A 22,183-nucleotide genomic window follows, 5' to 3' on the forward strand; every position below is an offset into this window, starting at 1 on the left:
AAGAACCCTGACTGGAGCCTAAGCGTGGACTTGGCCACAGGCACTGATTTTCCTGACAGTGTCTTGGGTTCCACTTCCCCTCTCATTAAGCAAAGGAAACAGGAGGGGACGGCAAGACCACAAGGTCTTTGTGAAGGACTTACGCACATTGAAACTTTCGTGACAAGTCATCTGGAGACAGGATCTAGGAACAAACTTATGAATATCTGGGGGAGTGCATGTCTCCATGATCACAATGCCTTCGATCATATTCTCTAACAAGTCAGAAGCATGAGCAGAGCTGAGGCAGCTGTGTCCTGCAGGCCTGCTCCCTGGCTACCAAGAGAAGGGAACTGCACGGGTGGGTGCCCTTCCTTGTTGAGGGTCTAACTAAGCCACCTATGTTTGAAGGATGAGCATGGAAAGCTGCTTAGGGACTACATCCAGAACGCTACCTTCCAGACCAAGATGACACTGAGAAGTTGATCCTGCAGTTTCAACCGGACGAAGGTCCTAAGGATGTGTAGCCCCACCAGAGTACACACTTCAATTCAGCCCAGCCTCCTCAGTACTCATGAAAGATTGATTAGGAAAGACAGGAAGAAAAGAGACAAACAAAAACCTCTGTCATCAGAATTTAACATTAAGGATATCCTCAGTACCAAGGCTGATTTAAGAAAACCCCACAATAGAAACCATATCCATAAGAGCTACAGGTGTATGTGTGTGTGTGTGTGTGTGTGTGTGTGTGTGTGTGTGTGTGTTTGTCCGTGATGCACATGTGTGTTTGTGTGTGATGTATGTGTGTGTGTCTGTGATGCGCACGAGCGTGTGTGTGTGTCTGTCCATGATGCGTACGCATGTGTATGTGTGTGATGCGTGTGTGTCTGTCTGTGATGCGCACGCATGCACGCGTGTGTGTGTGTGTGTGTGTGTGTGTGTGTGTGTGTGTGTGTTTGTCAGTTTTGGAGACAAGGTCTCTCACTAAACCTGGTGCTTACCTATTTGACAAGCCTCAACTTAGATCTACTAAACACAAAGCTTCAATTTAGAGCTGCTTGAACTCCAAAGACTGTCGTATCTACTAGACCCTGCGGAAATGGCTCAGTCGGTAAAGTGCTTGCCTTGCAAACATGGAAAACTGAGTTAAATTTCCAGAACTTACTTGGAAAAAAAAGAAGAAAGAAAGAAAAAAAATAGTCAAGCCCAGCCCATAGTTTTGCATGTAATCCCAGCACTAGGGAAACAGGAGGCCAGAGGATCCCCTCAGGCACACTGGCGAGCCTGGCCTGCTTGGCAAGTTCTGGCTAATTAGAGAGACCCTGTCTTAAAACACATGCTCGCGCACACACACACACACACACACACACACACACACACACACACACACACACGCGTGCGCGCACAGGAACTCCAGGCTACATACACACCTATACCTACCTGTATGCACATGTACATACCCATGCACATGTTTACATGAACAAAAACACACACTGCTTTAATGCTAAGGTCCATATATCTCTCAAAGGCAGCTCTTCTTAAGCAATCTAGGGCAAGCGCCAGTCCTCTGGAATATAGGTTAGCACAGCAGCACAGGTCACACTGCAGGCAGCACGAATGGACAGGTGAGGCTGTCTTGAAGGTGAAAGGGGGATACAAAGCCATCACTTCTCATCTTTTTCTGCACAGCTTAGCTAAGTGCATAGAGAAGGTCACATGTCCCAGACATGGAAGGAGTTACACTGGTCCAGCCAGAATCTGTGCTTATCCACCTTCCCGGGGCCCCCTGGGCCTGTCTTCCATTGTATGCTGACCACAGCACGCTTTACCCTTCTCTCAAAGTTCATGTGTAATATGTGCAGCTTAGGTGTGGCCCTGCTTCAATCATCCTCAAACTCAGTACTAAGGCACACAGCGGGAGCCTTATCAATGTCTATCTGCTAATCAAAGCTGAGGATCAGCACCGGAAAGCTGTACTTCCAAGGTCAGCCCAAGGTGAGCCATGTGGGTCTGGGCAGCTTATACTACTTTGTTAATACACAAGGCAATGCATAAAACTGTATTCTAGTGAGCTCAGGCATAAGGTTAGGAAATGATGTTCTCTCTGGTGGGGGCATGGAAACACCCCAAGATCTACTGAAACCCTCAGCACACGTCAGAGAGCAGACATTTATTAAATGCTTGCTAACTGGCTAAAAATAAAAAATCCCGTCACTGAACTGCTGATGCTGTGCACTCAAGGGGCGAGGGGTATTTCCTTCTTGCAATCCCAAAGCATTTGTCATTTGTAAACGAAGAAGGTTGCCTCCCCAACCCCTATGCCTGCTTCAGAATGAGGCGTCATAAAAGGTGTTCTCTTCAGTCATGGGATGAACACATCTTCCTGGTCCAGAATTTTGGGTAATCAAAGTCTACTGATGTCTCATATTTGAGGAAGGCCTTGAAGTTACAGTGCAAAGCTAGAAAGGGGCCCGGCCTTTGCCTCCCCCTCCCCTTCTTGATAGAGAGGAGGAAATAAAACACAATAGTAAATTAAGTTGCTAAACCAACCCAGGACTGTTTTCTAGGACATTCCAATCACTGGGTCAGTGTCACGGGGATTTTCTGTTCTTCTTAAGCAAACATTTCAAGAGGGAAGGGAATGACATTATTCCAAGACACAGATATGCTGTGACGGGGAGCAGAACAAATCCGCACACGGGAACAAGAGGGCCCATGGTGTGTCTTCATACTGAGGGCAACAGTATCCATGGCCTGTCAGGCACTTGTTTATCAATAAGAAAGAGCAAAGAGATGGGTTCCTATGTGCACTCCTCCAGTTCTCACCACTAGCCACTGTGAGAGGCCTTGATGCAGCCTGGAGTGTGCTAAGTCACTTCCAAGGGAGGGAAATGGGAACAGGCTTCAGGGGAACTAGTACTTACTGACAGCACGGGCTACACAGCACCCTCCTTCTCCTCCAAGCCAGGATGAAGAGCGGAATGGGGAGAGCAGGACTGTGACAGGACAGCCAGGGCCCTCAGGATAAACTACAGCAGTGGTAAGCCACTTAGCCTAAGACAATCATGACCTACCTGCTCATCAGACCTATTTCTATTATATCAAATCTAATCAATTCACAATTTACAGTAGAGGTGAGGAGCTAAAAAATTAAAGACAAAACTAAACATGGAGATGTTCAGATAAGAGACAATGTGGACTGTGAGGGTGGGATGGGTCTTAGGAGGTGTGGACTCTGGACCTAGCAGTGCCACTCACAAAGGGCCAGCAATGCCTTATCTGCCAAGTCACCTGACACATAGGTGGTTGGGTCAGACTAGCTCTATCAGAAATCCAAGTACAGGAACATAGCAGCTACGTGGCTCTAGGCCTTTTTGAGCCACACTTTCCTTGCCTGTTATATGCACATGGGAACCCCACACTGGTCCCAGAGCAATCACTATACTGGGTCGTGTTTCAGTACCACTCACAACTGACAGATAGTATTCAAGGCCCCAGGAAACAGAGCAGTAGCAAAAGTCAAATCCTCATTGGCTGCCACAGGGCCCAAAATGTGACATCCGCACATCCGCATATTTTGGTGAAGGCAAGAGCCTTCTGAATTATAAGAGTTTCTTGAGAAAGGAAAAAAATTAGTCATTAGTCAATTCGTCTCAGGACAAGAATTTCCTTCTCTTCCCTTACAAAACTTAACAACAACAAGAAGCCAGCCTGTATACATATATGTATATGCACATTAATGTGTGACAATGCTGGTACATTCATGCTATGACATGTGTGGGGGTCAGGTGACAACTGAGTGTTGGCCTTTACTTGCTTCCTGGTTTCAGACAGGATCTACTGTTCATAACTGTACACTCCAAGCTGGCTGGCACATGGTGTCTAGGGACTCTGCCATCTTAACTTGGGAGCCCTGGGATTGATGCTATATGCACTAGTGCGCTGGCTTTAAGTGGTTTAGAGATCTAAACTCAGCTCGTTTGCATGGCAAGTACTTCACCCACTCAGCCGTCTCCTCAGCCCAGGAAATGCTTATGAGGTATAGGCGCTTCTGTAGAAATGTTCTTTCCTTCTGGGAGGGCGATTCACCTCAGCCCAGGATACACCGCAGCTTCCTAACAGTATGGCTTCAGCGATCAGCCAAGCAAAGAAAAGCATGCCTGTTGCCCCTGTGCTTGTACCAGACCAAGGTCAAGGCAATAAGCAGGGACAGTCACTTAGGGTGCTCTTTATGACAGAGGCTGAGAGGTGAGTGGCTCCAACATCCTCATCCAAACCAGGATCACACTTATTTTGTGTGTGATATACTGGAGGTAATACTGGGAACAGACCTATGAGCTCTGTAGGAACTATGATAGACACGAAGGCCACCAGCTTTCCCATCCGCCACCCACGCATCCTGACCTCAGTGCACACTTCAAGACTTCCCCTTCCTGATCAGGTGGCGTCAGTCTATTTTGCAGAGGTGGTACAGAAATTAATCAGAGTAACCAAACACACTTGAGCTTTCTGTCTTTTCTCCTCAACCCTATATCACCGCAAGTTCTAAGACATCTCATCTTCAAGTTCAAGAACGCCATCAGCTGCCAAAACAGCATCTGAGAAGCTCAGAGCTGCCTGGCAGGTCTGTCTATGACAGACAGACAGGAGCCACTACACTAGCAGCCGTCTTGGGTCAGATTGCCAGAACCATCCATCTGGTCCCCAGGATGGGGAGGGTTCCAAAGGGCAGGATCAGCTCCAGAAAGCCCACTCCCAACATCAGCTGCAGCATCACAGCAGGGGAACCTCTAAGTACAGCAGCAACCATCTGTCAGCAGACAAACCAAACCATCACTGGACTCTGGCATCTTTAGATAGAGAAAGAGACTCCCACTCTTAATTCTAAGCTCAGTCCAGGTATTCAGTCTATGAACAGACAGGCCATGGAATTAACAGAAGTAAATTTGCAGGAGCAGCTGCTCACTGGGTCTTCCTTTCTGTCTGACAGGGTGTGGAGTCATAAGAAAGGACAAGAATCTCATTTGCAAATTCTTCTCCACTTCCTTCTACACCAAGTCTCCTGAAAGGGATGAGAGTATAGACCTGGAGCAGAATCTGTGGCTGGCTAAAGGGGAAACAGCCTAGCCAACCAATCACCCAGGCTAGAAGCAAAGCATTTTGGGAAGCTATCTAGCCTCTTTCAAGCCTCAAACCAATCTCTGCACATCTCTGGAGATTCGAAGGACCCTGAAAGAGTTAACTCAATTCCCAAAGATGAGTACACCATCTTCCTCATCAAAAATAACCTATGCCCCAGAAGAAACAAAAATTTGTTCTACTGTTTGTCCAAAACATACCCTAAAGTGCTTGACAAACTGCCAAGGCCGCCAGCTGCCGCTGTACTTATCATGCTGTTGCTGTCATCCCCCAGCGGCACCATTGGAACCAGGTTTTGGTGCAGATGTCTGTGCTCTCAGGAAGCCCACTCACTGCGTCAGCAGCAAGGTTCACTGCAGGCTCTGAACACTCCACCTCCACACACCTCCCAAGGCACGTCGCTCAGATGTGTAGCCATATGGAAGAGTATAGCCACCAACCAACACTGCCAGCCTGAATCACGAGCCAGACTAGGGAGGGTCTCTCGCTCTCAGAATTAAAAATAACGACAGGGGTTGGAGAGATGGCTCAGTGGTTAGGAGCATTTACTGCTGTTGCAGAGGACCCAAGTTTGGTTCCCAGGACCCACGTAGTGGCTCATAATCTTTAACTCCAGTTCCAGGAATCTGACACCTTGTTCAGGCCTCCAAGGGCTCTTACATACCCACAGCGCATAAAAACTCAAGTAGGCTCACAATGTCTGCATACAAATAATAAATCGTTTAAATAATAATATCACAGTTAACCATGAATGAGATGAGAACAGATGAAATTGAATAGATATGGAGAGGTGAGAGCCTGGCACTTGGACGCAAAATCCATGCTTAGTAAATGCTATATTAGAGGTCCTGGAGAGTCCATCTGACCAGTAAGTGCATCAGTTGACTCGATCAAGCTTACCAAGCACATATTTTGGGTGTGCTGGGATTGTGGTAAGGTAGAAGACATAGCCATCCAGCTCTGCTCCAAGAAGTGGGAATCAGTGATAGTCGGTGGGTGAGTAAATGAAATCACTGAGAGGGAATGCTCACATCTAAGGGGCCGAGGACATGTTCCAGTAGTAACTGCCTACCACAAGAGCAAGCAGACCTAAGACTGAAGCCTTAGAACACACAGAAAGAACTGTGGGTGGTGACAGGTCTGTAACCTCATCTCTGGTGAGGCAGGGACAACAGATCCCTCAGACTCAAAGGCCAATCAGCCCAGCCTAGGCGGCAAGCTCCAGGTCCCAGGGGAAGAAGCTGTCTCAAATAATAAGGTGAAGGCTCAAATAATAAGGTGAAGGCTGGAGTTTAATTCCCAACATCTGGTTAAAACATCTGCATAGAGTGGTGTGCAGTTGTAATCTCAAGTCTCAGAGAGGCTGAACCAGGCAGATTCTTGGAGCTCACTGTCCAGGTTAGTCAAATTAGTGAGCCCCAGGACTCAAGGAGGAATCTCATTGCAAAGTGAATGACTGCTGAGTAACAACGCCTAAGGTTGACCTCTGGACACACACACACACACACACACACACACACACACACACACACACACCACACATATGCATACACACAAGCACACATAAAATATTTTTTAAGAAGAGAAAATCCATGCTTAAAAATAAATAGTGTTAACGAACCTGGACTGTGTGAGGTCCAAAACCCTGCACCACAGTGCTATAAGGATTACAAAGCCTTCCCGGATGGCTCCCTCCCACGCCCTTAAATGTCCTCTGCCTGAGCAGGCCCTTGTGCACTTCACTTATTAACAAACTGGCAAACAGGCACTACAGCTGTGATGTTCATGTGGCACAAAGCTATCAAGTGCCCAGAAGGAGCATCTGCCTACTTGAGGTCCCGCCGGGCAGAGCTGGTAGAGCCGGGCTGCTTCAGCCAGGCTGGCCTGGTCATGCCTGCTACTGGGTGTGGCCCAGGGGTCAGAGTTAGCACAGAAGTCTTTGAGCAATACTGACCACACCCCTGGATAAGCCTCATTCTCTGAGAGCCCACACAGGGCCTTGGGCCCCTCTGCAAAGAAATCACAGACAAAGGCAGCTAAGTAACAAAACTAAAATTGAGTGGAACCCAACTACCGCAGAGAGGAGTAGGTCCAACTTGAGATGCATGAAAACATAATTGGCCAGTGTCCTAGTCCCACACTGCTGCTACTCTTCCCGATGTCCCTGTGAACCACAGGAGCCGTTAGTGCCTATCCATCCATCCATCCATCCATCCATCCAGCCATCCATCCATCCATCCATCCTACAGACAGTCCTACTCATGTGCAAGGTACATAGGCCATGTGGTGCTGCCAGGCTGGGAAAAACCCTGACCACCTAACAGGAGCAGCATGAACAAGCATCGAGGTCTTCATGCCAAAGCACAGAGAGTAGTTTGCAAAGAAGGGGCTATGAGAGTACGGCTGTCTCAACAGAGCACCTTCCAAACAGCACCAAGTCAAAAGGAAGGAAAGGGAAGAATGGGCGCAGCAGCTCCCATTGGGGAGAAACTGGACACTGTACTAATGGACAGGAGTCTCTCAAAGGATGTAAAAGAACTAAGATCAGCTATCCGCAGGGAGGCCAAATAGGGATCCAAGGGCAGGGCACCCACCAAGGAATGAATGCCCTTTGTGTATTGATCTATGCAAAACTACAGAACATTTTTAGAAACTAGTATAAATAAAATATAAGGGCTATGGAGATGGTTTAGTCAGTAAAGTGTTTGGCATGCAAACATAAGGACCTGAATTTGGAACCCTAATACCTATGTAAAAAATAAGGTGTTGGGAGGGGGAGGGGTCAGGGGGATGTTGGCCCGGAAACCGGGAAGGGGAATAACAATGGAAATGTAAATAAGAAATACTCAAGTTAATAAAGATGGAAAAATGACTACAACATTGCGAGTCTGAGGTCCACATCATAATCTATGCACTGCATGCTGTGATCCTGGTGAGAAATGTTAGGGATAGTCTACTTTGAACACGGAGTTTAAATGTAGATTAAAGAAAAATTTGGAAATCATGTCTAATAAGACATAATCCCATAGCAATTGTGCCAAGCATCTTGACCAGATAGTATCTGAGTCAGAAACGATGACAGGGGCTGGAGAGATGGCTCAGTGGTTAAGAACACCCGACTGTTCTTCCAGAGGTCATGAGTTCAATTCCCAGCAACCACATGGTGGCTCACAACCATCTGTAAAGAGATCCGATGCCCTCTTCTGGTGTATCTGAAGACAGCTACAGTGTACTTATATATAATAAAATAAATCTTAAAAAAAAAAAAAAAAGAAAAGAAACGATGACAGAGGATTCCCCATAAGCCATGGGAAATCACTGGCTATGTTCCTGGGGACGTCAGAGTCACGGCGTTTGATGTGTCAGGAAGAGCCAATCCAAGTGGACTGAAAGCTCAGGTGAGGGATGGGACGGAGGAGAAGTGAGCAAGGCAGATGCTGTAAATTATGGATGAGTAAAGAGAAAGTTCATCTTTTTGTCATTTTTTTTTTCTGCTTTTTACTCTCAGAATAGATACCTCCAAGGTGATTCCCACGATCTTCCTGTCTCGAGGTTTGGGATTCCCGGTTTGGGTCTGCAGAGCTGAGACTGATAGTTTTTCCTGTATTCTTGGGTAGGACTTTCTTTCTGTTTTGCGTTTCATACCTCTTCCCATCTCAGTTTCTCATCTTGGGAGAGGAACTGCAGGCAAAGGATTAATAGGGCATGTGTGGAAACGCAACGTTCAATAAGATTACTCCACATTGAGAGTGGACAGGGAAAGAGATGGTGATCGCTGCAAAGCGTTCTATAAAGTCTAAGGTACACTCAAGGATCTGGTAGTTAGGGTTGCATTTTCTTTTTTTCATGGATATCCTATCGACAGTACTAGTTGTCAATTTTTCAATCAATGACCAAATTTAGAGAATGGACAGATGATGTGGGTTCAAGGATGACTACAATTGCAGGTGTTGTATGAGTCATGCATGGATGAAGAGTACAACTTTTCGAGTCTGAGGTCAAAAAAAAAAAAATAAAGATGGAAAAAAATAAAGAAAAAAAATAAGGTGCTGCAGTATGTCTATAACCTAGGCACAGGGGAAGGGGAAAAGGGAGAGCCTGGGGCTCGCCAGCCAGCCAGCCAGTCTGTGAGCTCTAGGTTTAATGAGAGATTGTCTAAAAACAACCCAAAAGAATAAGGAGGAGCAGTGGTTAAGGAAGATACCCCATGTCTACCTCTAGACTCCATACACATGCACAATTGTACTCATGCCCACATATATAAAAGGAATACAGATGCTTACCAGCTTTACAGAATGGCTTGCACATGCATGGACTAGTTCTACGAGGTTAGCAAGAAAGTGGGCATGGGGGTTGGGGATTTAGCTCAGTGGTAGAGCACTTGCCTAGGAAGCGCAAGGCCCTGGGTTCGGTCCCCAGCTCCGGAAAAAAAAGAACCAAAAAAAAAAAAAAAGAAAAAGTGGGCATGGCTAGGGGTCCAGACTGCTTTTCACAGCTGATCTGGTACCCTGCACTTATGCTGCTGTCACTTAAAACATGAGAAGCCCCGATAGCCCCTAAATACTCTTTATTGTTTCATGCCTCGAGACCTCTGTTCACTGGCTGGGACTTGTTCTTCCTCTTCCAACTGCCCTCTTCAACTCTAAATTCACCACCTTAAGCTCACTCCTCCAACGACAGGAAGCCCCTCTACCCTGATAGGCCCTCTCTATCACTCTGGGCTTCACAGTAGTTACCTGTGAGCTTCTAGAGGGCACCAGCCTAAGTCAGTCCCAGCCACAGTACCTGGCAGGCAGGGCTGTTCAGAAGATGTCTGCTGAAAAGAAACAAGGCCAGGCATGGTGAGGCCTGCCTGTGAATTTGAGCCCTTGGGAAGCAGCAGCAGGAGGAACACTAGGAGCTGGAGGCCTCCTGGGCTACAGGGCACAACCTGATTTGGTTTTGTGTTTTTAGAAATGATGAACACCACACTCACATCATGTCATTGGCTTTGCTGTCAATGAGTGCTGAGGTGTCTTTTGCTTGTGGAAGTTTCCATGTTATCAAAATAGCATTATTAACACTAACTCAAAACCTTAAACCTCCATATTCACAGAAGACCAAGCTTGAATCCCTGGCACCACAGCAGAAGAGCAGGTTGGAATGCCTACTGGCTAGCTAAACAACCCCCATCCCCACAGACATCCCCCATGGAACCTTCTACAACTCAATAGAGTCTTGGGCTTCTACAGCCAGAGGCCTGTTCACACCCAGTCACAGGCAACCCTAGAGCACAGAGCCCTGCCCCAAAGCTGTTTCCTGTATGTTCATCTTTCTAAAATGCGGCTAAAGCCAGAGCAGAGGTAAAGCAGTGCTTACAGGCTAGCCTTGGGCCAGGCAGAGTCCTTTGTAGGAGCTCCACTCTAACAAGTACAGAGGGCCAAAGAGCAGAGCTATCCCAAAAAGTCAAGCATGCATGAGCTGCTACAGTCTGGGTGCTTCCAACTGCACAGGCAGATCCTGCACACACCCTTCCCATGTCTCCTCCTTCATGATTTCCTCCTGGCACCACAGTCCTGTCCCCAATCCAACCCTCACTGGACTGACTTGCTGGGGACTTAATGTTCACACAGGACAACAACAGGCTTTAATAGATAAGTGTCCGGCACTGAAGGATGAGCCAATAATCCCTAGGAGAGAGGTAAAGGGCTGGGATTTCCTTGAGAAGGTGGTGTGAGTGTTGGGATATACAGATGGATAGGAACTGTTTCAGAGCATTCTAAGAGGAAGCCACCAAGTAACAGGTCTGACACTCCATCCAGCAAGCTGCAGAAGCCAGGAGTTGAGGGCTCTCTCTTAGCTCTAGGCAGGCAAGGTTCATAACATTCCTCATGAACTCAGAGACAAGTGTCTGCTTCACAGGGTGCCAGGGTGCCACCCACTATTATTACTTTGTTCTGCCCTAACTTGCAATCTGCCTACAGACCCCAGTTTGCTTCTTTTTTAGACTTCCAGACAAATGACCCGAGCTTCAAGGCTGTGATGTATTCAACTGAACAAAGTCAGGTGACCCAGAAGATCCTGGGAGTGTCTCCAAAACTCCCCCTTCCATACAATAGCCACGTAAGGGCTCAAAAGCTTCAAAACAGCTATTCCCATCTTCCAGCACAGCAATCCCATGCTGACCCACATGGCTTACCCATTACACCACAGACAATACGACAATTGTGCTGTCCCCTTGGGAAGGAAAGCGGCCACACAGAGCCCCATATGAGAACATCACAATGGTCTCAAACACCACAGTCATAGATGTATGCTCAAGTGATGTGCAGAGCACGCGCTCCCCACGTGTTCTTATAGCTATGAAAGCACAAGGGCCAACGTGCCACAGCTGCTGGGAGCTGGAAGCAGAGGGCATTGCCTTGGGGACAGCAAAGGGGAGTTGTTCCAACTGCAACTAGCCTAATATCTTCCAGCTCTTAAGAAGCAGGAGAGGGAGGGAGGAAAAAAGGAAGGAAGGAAGGAAGGGAGGAAGGAAGGAAGGAAGCAAAGACTCCTTTATAAAGCAAAACTGAGAATTTAGTGAGTAAAAGCACTCACTACACAAGAATGGTGATCTAAGTTCAATTCCTAGAGCCCACATAAGGTGGAAGGAGAGAACCAACTCTGTAAAGTTGTTCTCTAACTACCACAAGCACACTGTGGGGAGAGAAAGAGAGACAGAGAGAGAGACAGAGAGAGAGAGAGACAGAGAGACAGACAGAGACAGAGACAGACAGAGACACAGATAGATAGAGAGAGACAGACAGAGACACAGATAGACAGAGAGAGACAGAGATAGACAGAGACAGAGATAGACAGAGACAGACAGAGACAGAGACAGAGAGACACAGAGAGAGAGAGACACAGAGAGAGAGAGAGACAGAGAGAGAGAGAGTGAGAGGACCGCAAGCTCCCTGCTGCCTGCCAGCTAGTCCATCCATTTCAGTGTCCACAGGCCAGCCATGATTTCATACTTACTCCACTTGGCTTTTGGTTTTCCATCTCAGCAAGCACTAAGCCTCCACAGGCACCTTCAATCCAAGCGCTGGCTGTGCTACATGGTCTCAAGCACATACCTTTTTGGCTCTAAACCTCTACTCACCAGCCAGTGTAGGGGTCTTTCACTTCCAGAAGCTCAAGTAAAAGAATCCCACTACTACACAGGGTCCCTGAGTTCAAGCCACTTGGGACAATAAAGTTCCAACACAACTGAGAGCTGTTGTGGGGAATCTTGAGCGTTCCAGAGAACAAACTCAATGCTTGACAGTTCTATCAGCCATTCGACCATAGTCTTTCTTCGGGAGAATAGGTAAATAAACCTCTGAGAAACCACGGCTTCAAACTCAAAGGTATCTCCTTTGACATCCAGGGTCCAGATAAAGAAAGTGAGGGGACAGGGATGGTCAGTGGGTGATGTATGTAAGAGAGAACTGCCACACAAGGCAGCTTAAACAGCTGCTTCAACAGTAGCAACAGCAGCATCACCTGAATGCTCATTAGAAAGAATTTCAGTCCTTGGGGAAGACTAAAAATGCATCAGAAACACTCAGAGGTGGCCAGCAGTCACCATTTAAGTAGATTCAGTCCCAGAACCTAAGCAATGGAGATGGTCATTTGCAAAAGAGAAACCCAGGATCCACAAAGGTTGCATTTCTTGTAAAATGTCAAGAGGCCAGTAGGGGCAGGAATCCTACAGCCCAGCCAGCACTTCCTCTGGACCAGGACCTAAGGCAGAAGTGTTCCCAATGTCTCCACAATGCACTCAGGGACAACTCCGGCATTAGGGCCTTTGAGCCCTGACTCCAGTGACTTGGCCTAACAAACTAAGAGACAGGGCCAACTTTGAAACTTAGGATGTGCTGGCCATTGTGGAAGGTAGGCAGAGATAAGAACAAGTCTCTGCCGAAAACCGGGGGGAGGCAAGAGGGCTCTCAGGCAATGTGACATATGCCACACGTCTCTCAATTCGGCTGCAAACCGAGGATGACACTGAGAGGTCCGAACAGGACAAAAATGGAATCTGCAGAGGATCTGTGACCAGAGGAGGAAATAACAGAGCTGGGTGACATAAGACTAGCTGCTACCAGAAATGTGGAAGAAAAACACCATTCTTTTTTAAATTTTTAAAAAATCTTGTGTATTTGTGTATTTTGCTTACATCTATGTCTGTGCATTAAATGCATGCAGAGCCTGTGGGAGTTGGCAGTGGGTATCAGCTGCCCTGGCCCCTCTAGCAGAGCGCTCTTAGCCACTGAGCCATCTCCCAGCCCCTAAAGCTCCTCCCCCCCCCCCCCCTGCTTTGCAAGACAAAGTTGTTCTGTGTAGCCCTGGCTGTCCTAGAACTCCATCTGCAGATCAGGATGGCCTCAAACTCAGAGATCTGCCTGCTCTGCCTCCTCAGTGTTGCCATTTGTACTCTTTACTTTCACGGGGTTCACGAACCTCTGACAAAAAGCACCAACTAGAAGAATCTTCGAGGCACACTGAGTTTATCCTCAGCAGTCCTTCTTTACCAGCAGCGAGCAGAAATTATCTACTGTATACATGGCAGCTAGACAGCCTGTCAAGAGATGTTAAAGATAAAATCCTTATTTTAGAAGGAATCGTGCAGTGTCTGTGAAAATTGTGAAAGTTCTTCTCAGACTGAGAAGATTAAATGGGGTAAAGCACTTCAAAGGGCTTTATGAGGGGAAGGGACAAAAGAATCCCTGGGTTGGCCTCAAGAAGTGACCTAGACAAGAAGTGACACCACAGAGCTGATGGAGTTAGGTTAAGACTGGCCCTGGGGACTTAGAGGATATGTGTGGACTTCCATTAACAGTTACTGTGGGAGCACACGACCTCCAAGCTCCTGCTCACTTGGGAGTTTCCTTCCAGGTAGAACAGTTAGCATTATGTTGGCAAAGACCTTGAGCACTGGAAAGAACAATCTGCAGGGTGTTTCTACCAGCCACGGCTGCTCACCACTGCTAGCCCTGCAGCAAATACCCTGGTGAATACTCATATGCTTTTTGAGGCTGCACAGGGAAGAGATGAGGAGCTAGCTGCACAGGGTAGGAACAACACTGTGTTCAGAATATATGCCTACCAACAGCCAAGTGCTTCGGGTACACATAAGTGCTCTGCAGCTCTGAGGGAGAGGCCCCAGACAATAACGAGAACCCTCCAGCTTATTAATAGAAACCAAAATGCTACATTATACTCTGTGCAATCTTGTGGTGTTTAAATCTTGTCAAGCAATTGAAACATTAGCAAGGCATGGTGGCACATGCTTGTAATTGTAGCAACTGGTAGGTATGGGCAGGAAGATTAAGAATTCAAGACCAACTCTGACTACATAACAAATGGGAGGCAGGCCTGGGCTATACGGCCAGCCAGTCTAAAAACAGGGTGGTGGGTAGGGGCTGTGAGATGGGTCAGTTGGTGAAGGTGTTTGAGTTTGATCCCCAGAACCCACATAAAGGTAGGATAAAAGGGGCTAGAGGGGTGGCTCAATGATTAAGAGTGCTGGCTATTCTTCCAGAGTACCTGGGTTCAATTCCCACCACCTACATGATGGCTTACAACTGTAACTCCAGTTCTTAGGAATTGGATGTTCACTTTTGGCTTTCATAGGCATTGCACGTGTGTGGTGCACAGACATACACGTAAGCAAAATACCCAAACACATAATAAATAATATTTTTAAAAAAATTTAAGTGTAGAGAACCAGCTCCATAACATTTGACTTCCACATGTGCTCCATAGCATACACACTCACACATAATAATAATATAATAATAAATAAAAATTTTAAGATAAATGATTTAAAAATCAAAGGATGGAGCTGGAGCGATGAGCAGCAGTTAAGAGAGAATACTACTACCGTAGAGGGCCTGAGTTTAGTTCCCAGCACACCTGAACCCATATGTGTACACACACACACACACACACACACACACACACACAGAAAAACAAAATGATTCTTCTTTGAAAGCAAGTTGTTAGGGCAGCCAGAAGTTCAAACATTGGTAAATCATCCTTGGGCCAAACAAACTGTAAGGACATCTAGCCCCCAGAGCACCACTGTGCAAACTATGGTCTTAATGATAACAATTTGGATCCCTACCAATACCCAACATCTCTATTAAGTTTTCATACTGATTTGAAGAGCCAGATGGACTAACTCTGATCTTGGAAGTCCACAGGCATGTGGACCCTCTGCATCACTCCCCGACCACTCTGAGTCACCTGAAGGCCTTATACTGACTGTGAAAGTCTGCACATCGAAGTTGAGCCATGAGACTACCAATCCCAGGACAGGCCAGTCTCTCCGAGCACAGTCTGGAGAGATGACGAGTCCTTTCTAGGTTGTGCCATGCATTCTAAGAGTGGGCTTACATTGTGTGGAACAGAGGCATCTAAGACCTGCACCACATCAGTCAGGCATCTTCTGGACTCTCCCCTAAGGGGGATTTGGGGAAAGAGAGAAGTTCCACGTCATCACTTAAGCTGGGAAGATGGAGAAGCCCCTCTAGGCTGCTGGCTTTGTTGAGTCATCCTGAGCAGCTGCCCCCTTGTCCCTATACTGCAGAGAACAGAGGATTCTACTTTGATGACTTCTGTATAAGACATAGAAACATGGGGGTAGTTTTCTACATTTCAAAATAGCCTAGGACAAATGAAAACTTCTTGTACCACAACAACACAGTCAAAGGGAAATTTGTGTGGAGTTCACTTTCTAAAATGTCACCCTACAGAGACCAACCTACATCTCTGCCCAAAGGTCATGATAAAAAATCTGGTTGGCAAAACCATCCAGAATAGCCAAAGAGTTCTTTCAAATAGCAGTTTGGGGACAAAACTGAGTGAGAAAAACAGGTTCCAGCCCAAGGCCTACAATCTCAGGCCTAGGGCTGAAGCTTGGCCTGTCCCTGGGAAGGAATGACCACAACACAATCTAGTGATGTTCACAGGAGCACTCGACCAATGCCAGCTCTACAAGGGGAGCAGGGAACCCCACATAGTTGAACCAAGGTTCACCCCTTTCTCCATGTCGGGACAGCATAATTCTCCATGTTCTTGCTGGCCACTGAAAGAGTTGTGAGAGTGGCCAGCTGGAGACAGGCACACTGCCAAAGGTACAGAGAGATGACAGGAGGGCCTGTGGTCAAGTTTGCCCCTTCAAGACTATCCTAGGACCTTTCTTCCTTTGGAAGCATGAAGGAAAAGCCTTTTCTACATACATCTTCCAACACCCAAAGTCCTCCCTACTACTAGGAACAACTTTCATGAGCGTACTGCAAGCCTCAATGCACCAGACTCATCAACTCTTCTTTCTTCCCTGTAGCCCAAGGTCCAGAGTCCTCTCTGAACCTTATGTATGTGTTTTATGTTCCCTTCTGATATAAAGGGGGTGGAGACCATCTATGGAGGGAGTGGACATTCACATAGGCCATATACTTAACAACAGCCTATTCAGGCCAGGACCAGCCCTATAGCAAGCAGCTACACTGCTTTCCTCCACACTCTGCCCACCAGTGGGTACTGGTGTGATGGAGAAGATTCTGGAACTCGTGTCTGAATAGCTGGCTCCAGTGAACTGGAAACCATCTTTATACCTAAAACTGACTCTGCCCCGATCAGCCTCCCCAGAGATTACTATATGAGCATATCTGGGCCAAGCAAGAACAGAACTACCACTTGCTCCCCACTATTCACCAGGATGCTTCGGTGCTTGTCACTGACACATTTTCAGAAGGTGCTATGGCATCTGCTAGCACAGGGGCCACCAACCTGTGTGAATGAAGGAGTCCTTGCCTATAGCAAAGCCAGGCACGGAATCAGGTCAGAGACCCTCCCATCCCAGCTCAGGAGACACTGGTAGATCCTGGCAGGTCCAGATGGAGCAGCAAAGAGCACACAGGAATACAGGAAAAGAAATGGCTGCAGATTTCTGCAGACCCCAGCGTGCAAACACACAGGGTTCCTGACAGACTGGGCCAAAGAGGACAAAGGGCCTGGGGGAGCTCTGAGCTGAGAGGGAGGGCCTGGGGTTACAGTCTGAAGAACGGCAGGACTATGGACTGTTCACAGGGTAGAGGTCAGAGAGCAGTGCAGCACATTGGCCCGGGTTCCTTCTGCCTGGACAGATATTTCCCTAACCCTCAGAGGAAATGAGCTCATTTCCAATTCTGTATCTTTAGGCCAAGGAGCTCTGGTGTCCATCCTTCTACCAGACTGTCTCCTCTGCACGTCAGGTTCTCTGAAATTTAGATTCCCCATACACTGGGAAACAAGACTAGAGCCCTCCTACCTGATGGAACAATCTACAGGGAGGACAAGGCTGCATGGCTATGCTTCACAATGACACGCAGTGGCCACTTTGTACTTAGAATGTGGCCAGTGTTTCTTAAGAACTGGATTTCACATTCCATTTAGTTTCATGGGCCCTGAGACTACCACCCTGAAGAGCACAATCTGGAGTATGGAACACCATAGAAAGAAAGGGCCAGGACTTTCTGCATAGGCGCAGGCAGTAAACAGTCTAGGCCCCACAGACCATCTGGTCTATAAACTGCATAGCAACTTAAAGGCAGCCATAGAAATGGGTGTGGCTGGCATTAGAGTGATGGCTCTGTGGTTAAGAGAGCTGCTTTTCTAGGATCCCTGAGTTTGATGCCCAATACCCACATCAGATGGCTCACAACTGTCTGTTCCAAGGGATCCTCTGGCCTCTGAGGGCAGCTGTCCCCACATGAGCAAGCACACCTGTAAACATACATACCTACACGTAACCGAAAATAATAAAATCAAATTTTTAATATGGGTGTGGCTGTCTCCCAACATAACTTTATTTGTGAAAACAAGCAGCAGGCCAGATTTTGTCATCTGGCTATAGTCTGCCAACTCCTTACAGGTTGGGAGTTCAAGCCTCAGGACTATTACCAGCCTGGACATCTTGCTGAACCTTAAATCCTTTATTTACTTTCTTAAAGGTGTCAGTAACACTAGGGGTACGGCTCAATAAGAGAGCACAGGCTGGTACATGTGCAAGGCTCTGGGTTTCATACACACACACACACATGCACACGCGCACGCACACACACCTCTGCCTCCCCACCCCCTTTAAGTGCTGAGCTCTATCATGCGAGACAAGGGTACTTGTGGACTAAATGAAAGCGGCAAAGTCCTGAAGGACCTGACTCATACCACCCCATAACTCCTCTACTGTGGATTCCCCGCCTGCTGGAGAAGTAAAGTACATCCAGTGCTCAAGGTCAAATGCAATCCGAGGGCAGGTCTAGGGCAAACCCAACTGGGGCTCCTGGCTCCTGGTCAGGCTCTCTTGCTCTCAGTCACCCCAACTGATGGTGACCCTACCAAAGTGCTGCTTGACCAACTCTATCATCTGCACTAATCCGGGACTCAGTGGAAGAAATCACACAGAAGCAGACTCAGAGCTGGAGAGACGGCCTAGTGATTAGGGGCATTTGCTGCTCTTGTAGAGGATGGGGGGGGTCCAGTTCCCAAAACCTACCTGGCAGCTAACTCACAACCACCTATAGCCCCAATTCCAGGGGATGCGAAGCCCTCTTCTAGCTTCCACAGATACCAGGCACATGTGCAGTACACACGGGGCAGACACTCATACACACAAAATAAAAGCAAGTTTTTAAAAGAAAGCTAATAGCATCTTAAGATTCTGACATGTCAAATGACCCTAGGTACTGTTCTTAGCTCCATGCTATCACCCGTAACACAGGAACACCGTCTGTGGTCGTCACCCTCGACCATGCAAGATCATGTGACATTTGATACACTGGAAAGCCAGGTGAATTCAGGCTGTTGAGCACAGCACCACTTTCCCATGAGGCCTCCAAAATGGAAAGGTGCTTTCCTGTCCTTGGCCACTGCTCTCTGTAACTCCTCCCAGAGTCACACAGCTCTGCACAGGAGGAGGCCAGCTTCAACATGAACTGAGTGATGCTTGTTTCTTACTCTACTTAGGACTGAGCTTTAGATCCCACCCAGGCACAGTGCTGTCCTTTTGCCTCTCCTCAGTCTATCTACTATGGGTATCACTAGGACTACCACCTTCTCCAGAGACACAATACATAACCAGCTCTGGTCCAACCCTGGCACCAGCAGCAACAAGGGGCCTGCCCCGACAAATTAAACAAAGGTGAATTGAGGTGCAGCCATTCAGCCTCTCAGGCAGCAGCATCGGGGGCTCACTCGGCCCTCTCCTCAGCCCCAGCTCAACACCAAAAACTAGGCCTCTGTCTTGAGGGGTACTCAGAGTTTGGCAGTGACAGACATCATCAGGTCCCTTCCCAACTTTAATCCCTCCAGAAACTGGACAGGAGTAGTTGTGCTTGGCTGTTCTGTCCCAAATACAGGGAGAGGACTGGGTTGGGACAGGCATGTCTCATTGGTTCAAAGCCCAGCAGGAAGCTAGCAGGCCAGGAAGCTCTGCAGAGGAAGAGAGCAGACTGCTGGCCATGCACTTATGTAGCAGAAAACCATGCCACATAGCTGTGACTTCCTGCAGTCTTTTCTACAACACACAAGAATATGTCTAAAAGTCACACAAACTAACAGAAAGAACAGGCATTTCCCCAAGCCAAGGTACACTCCATTCAGCTGTGGCCTACCATACTGACTGGCTCAGGGTCTCACCTTCTAGTCTGGCCATGGCATCCTTTTGCTACATTATTGCAGCTCACCTTTGGGCCAATGTAACCTCAGCCAGGCCCAATCTGTCTTCTCCCTTTCCTTGAATGGGCCAAGGCCTTTGCTAGCCTTCCTAGGAATTAAATGAACAGGAGGTTCACTGCCCAATCCTACCTCAGGAATCAGTGCTGATGAGCAAACCCTAAGGGGTTGGAAGAGACACCCAAAGGGCACAGAGCCTCCTCCCAGGATCCTTATTTTTCTTCCTTCTCTTCCTCGGGGCCAAAGTCACATGCCACACAGACAACTGGGCCTGAAATTTGGGCTGGCATCAGATGGCCGTGAGGCTCAGGAGGGCTAGCCGCCAGCAGTCAGGTGACCTGGGCAGGCTGCTTCCCAGGCCGTGTCAGCAACTCCCCCACCCTCGAAGAACATGCTTTAACAGAGCCCAAGGGGCAGCAAAGCTTCTTTCCGATCACATCAACACGATGAGAAGTTTTTTCCCCTTGGTGCTGGTGGGGTGGGAGCGTTTTGCAGTGAGTCAGATCTCCGTAATTCATGTCAGGCTGAAATGCACCAATATAGTACAGGCATGGGTAAGATGTAAGCTGCTTCTGAAAGTCCCAGGTGACCCACTGAATGCTCCTTATGACTAAAATACACAAAACCAAGTCACCCTGGTCATACAGGGAGTGCAGGCATAGCCTTGGGTCTGCTTTAAGGTCAAAGGACAAGACCCTCCCTTAGTCAGTTGTATCACCAAGATAGCACCTAGTGGAGCCTACTGGAGAAGATGGACCCTTGCACTCCAGAGCTGCACAGATATCCATACGGGCAGGCCCAGCTCCCATGTAAACTAGGTCTCAGTCATCAGATGGAGCCTAAGCACCTGATGCTTACTTCTGACCTCCACCTGCCTCTTGCCTTTGTGGACCGCATCCTTCCTAGGTCACACAGTGGCCTCCACGCTGTCTGCTCCTCCCTTGCCCTGTGCCACCACTGCTCAGACACAGCCTTCAAACCTGCAAGCATCGGCTTCACATTCCTCATTCACAGCCCTTGGCCCTCCGAAGCCATTCTGGCCTTGACCAGCTTAGCTTTTCCCATCTACACGTTACCTTGGTGTCCATCATCCTGAATGCCAGAGAGATGGCTTCCTGCGGCTGCTGTCCCTTTTGCTCAGAAAACTGTTCTCCTGGCCTGGCTAGTCCCTTGTCTCCAGCCTTCATCTGTCCACACACCTCATTTCCCTAAGATTCAAGTCAAATGCCCTCTCTTCTAAGGGGGTGGCCTAGCCTCTGCCCCATAGCTGGCTTCAAGTGACCTTCCTACGACTTCCACAGACTTGTGTGACTCTCATGTACCCGTGTCCACACTACAGTAATCATACTGTGTGGTCCTCAGTAGGAACCCTATGAACAACTGCACTGACTACCATAACCCAAGCCTCCGTGCTGTGGAGCTAGGATTTGAGGTTCTCAGCTCTCTGGGGCCTAAGAGTGTTAGTCAGGTATTTACCAGATGTGACAAGCTCACTGTAGCTTTTGTACCATCGCTATGACAAGCAAGGTCTGTGCTTTCCACAAAACCAGTGACAGGCTGGAAGAAGGAACAGAGTAAGACAGAGGACTAAGGCCAGCCCCAAGGGGGAGGAGCTGCCACAGCACAGAGCCCCTCCCAAAAGTCCATAAGTACATCTTCCTCTGTCAAGGGATAAGGGACGTCTCCCAAAACTGCCAAAATGACAGAAGAACATTTCAGTACATACTGGGATAGGGATGGTGGTAGACACCTATAATCCTAGTAATCTTCCTGGAAGCTGAGACAGCAGGACCATAAAGCCAGCCTCAGCTATATAATGTATAGGGCCATCCCAGGAAAAACTCATAAAGCAAACAAATTGGGGAAAAGAAAAAAGAAGAAAAAAGGAAAGGGAAGGGAAGGGAAACCGTGCCTGCTCTGCCCTCCCCACAGGAAGCTGGGCTATGGCTGATAGTGATGTAATACTCCTGAGACACAGAGGTCAGAAGGACTGAAAATGGGCAGGCCAAGGACAGCAATATGGTCCAGCCTCAGCTCCATGCCCAGAACACATGTAAAGGTGAAAGAAGAGAACTAATTTTATTAAGCTGTCCTCTGACTTCCACATGTACACCGTGGCAGGTAGTGTGCACACATGCACGAATGTGGATGTGAGTACACAAAGGCACATGCACACACATGCCCCCAAGGCAATCTGAACTAGAAACAGTGCCTGAGGAACAGTGCCCTAGGCTGGCCTCTGGCCTCTGCACCCATATGCATATGCACATGTGCATACATGGACCCACACACAGACACAGGGAATAGGCAACCTGCATCAACAGAAGCATTGTGAGCACACAGGCTC

At 47.9% G+C, this 22,183-nt stretch overlaps 2 protein-coding genes across 2 annotated transcripts in view; both read right to left on the reverse strand.

Moving 5' to 3' along the window:
* The window catches only part of Fam53b (family with sequence similarity 53, member B), a 91,121-nt gene extending 71,090 nt beyond the window's left edge, over positions 1-20,031 (reverse strand). Inside the window, exon 1 of the mRNA NM_001107556.1 lies at positions 19,801-20,031. The gene's annotated coding sequence lies outside the window, so the exon portion shown is untranslated. The remainder of the gene's footprint in view (positions 1-19,800) is intronic.
* The window catches only part of Eef1akmt2 (EEF1A lysine methyltransferase 2), a 61,115-nt gene continuing 47,591 nt past the window's right edge, over positions 8,660-22,183 (reverse strand). The window contains exon 7 of the transcript XR_010054815.1: positions 8,660-8,799. The gene's annotated coding sequence lies outside the window, so the exon portion shown is untranslated. The remainder of the gene's footprint in view (positions 8,800-22,183) is intronic.

The sequence above is a fragment of the Rattus norvegicus genome, chromosome 1 (assembly GCF_036323735.1).
Source record: "Rattus norvegicus strain BN/NHsdMcwi chromosome 1, GRCr8, whole genome shotgun sequence".
NCBI classification, from domain to species: Eukaryota; Metazoa; Chordata; class Mammalia; order Rodentia; family Muridae; genus Rattus; species Rattus norvegicus.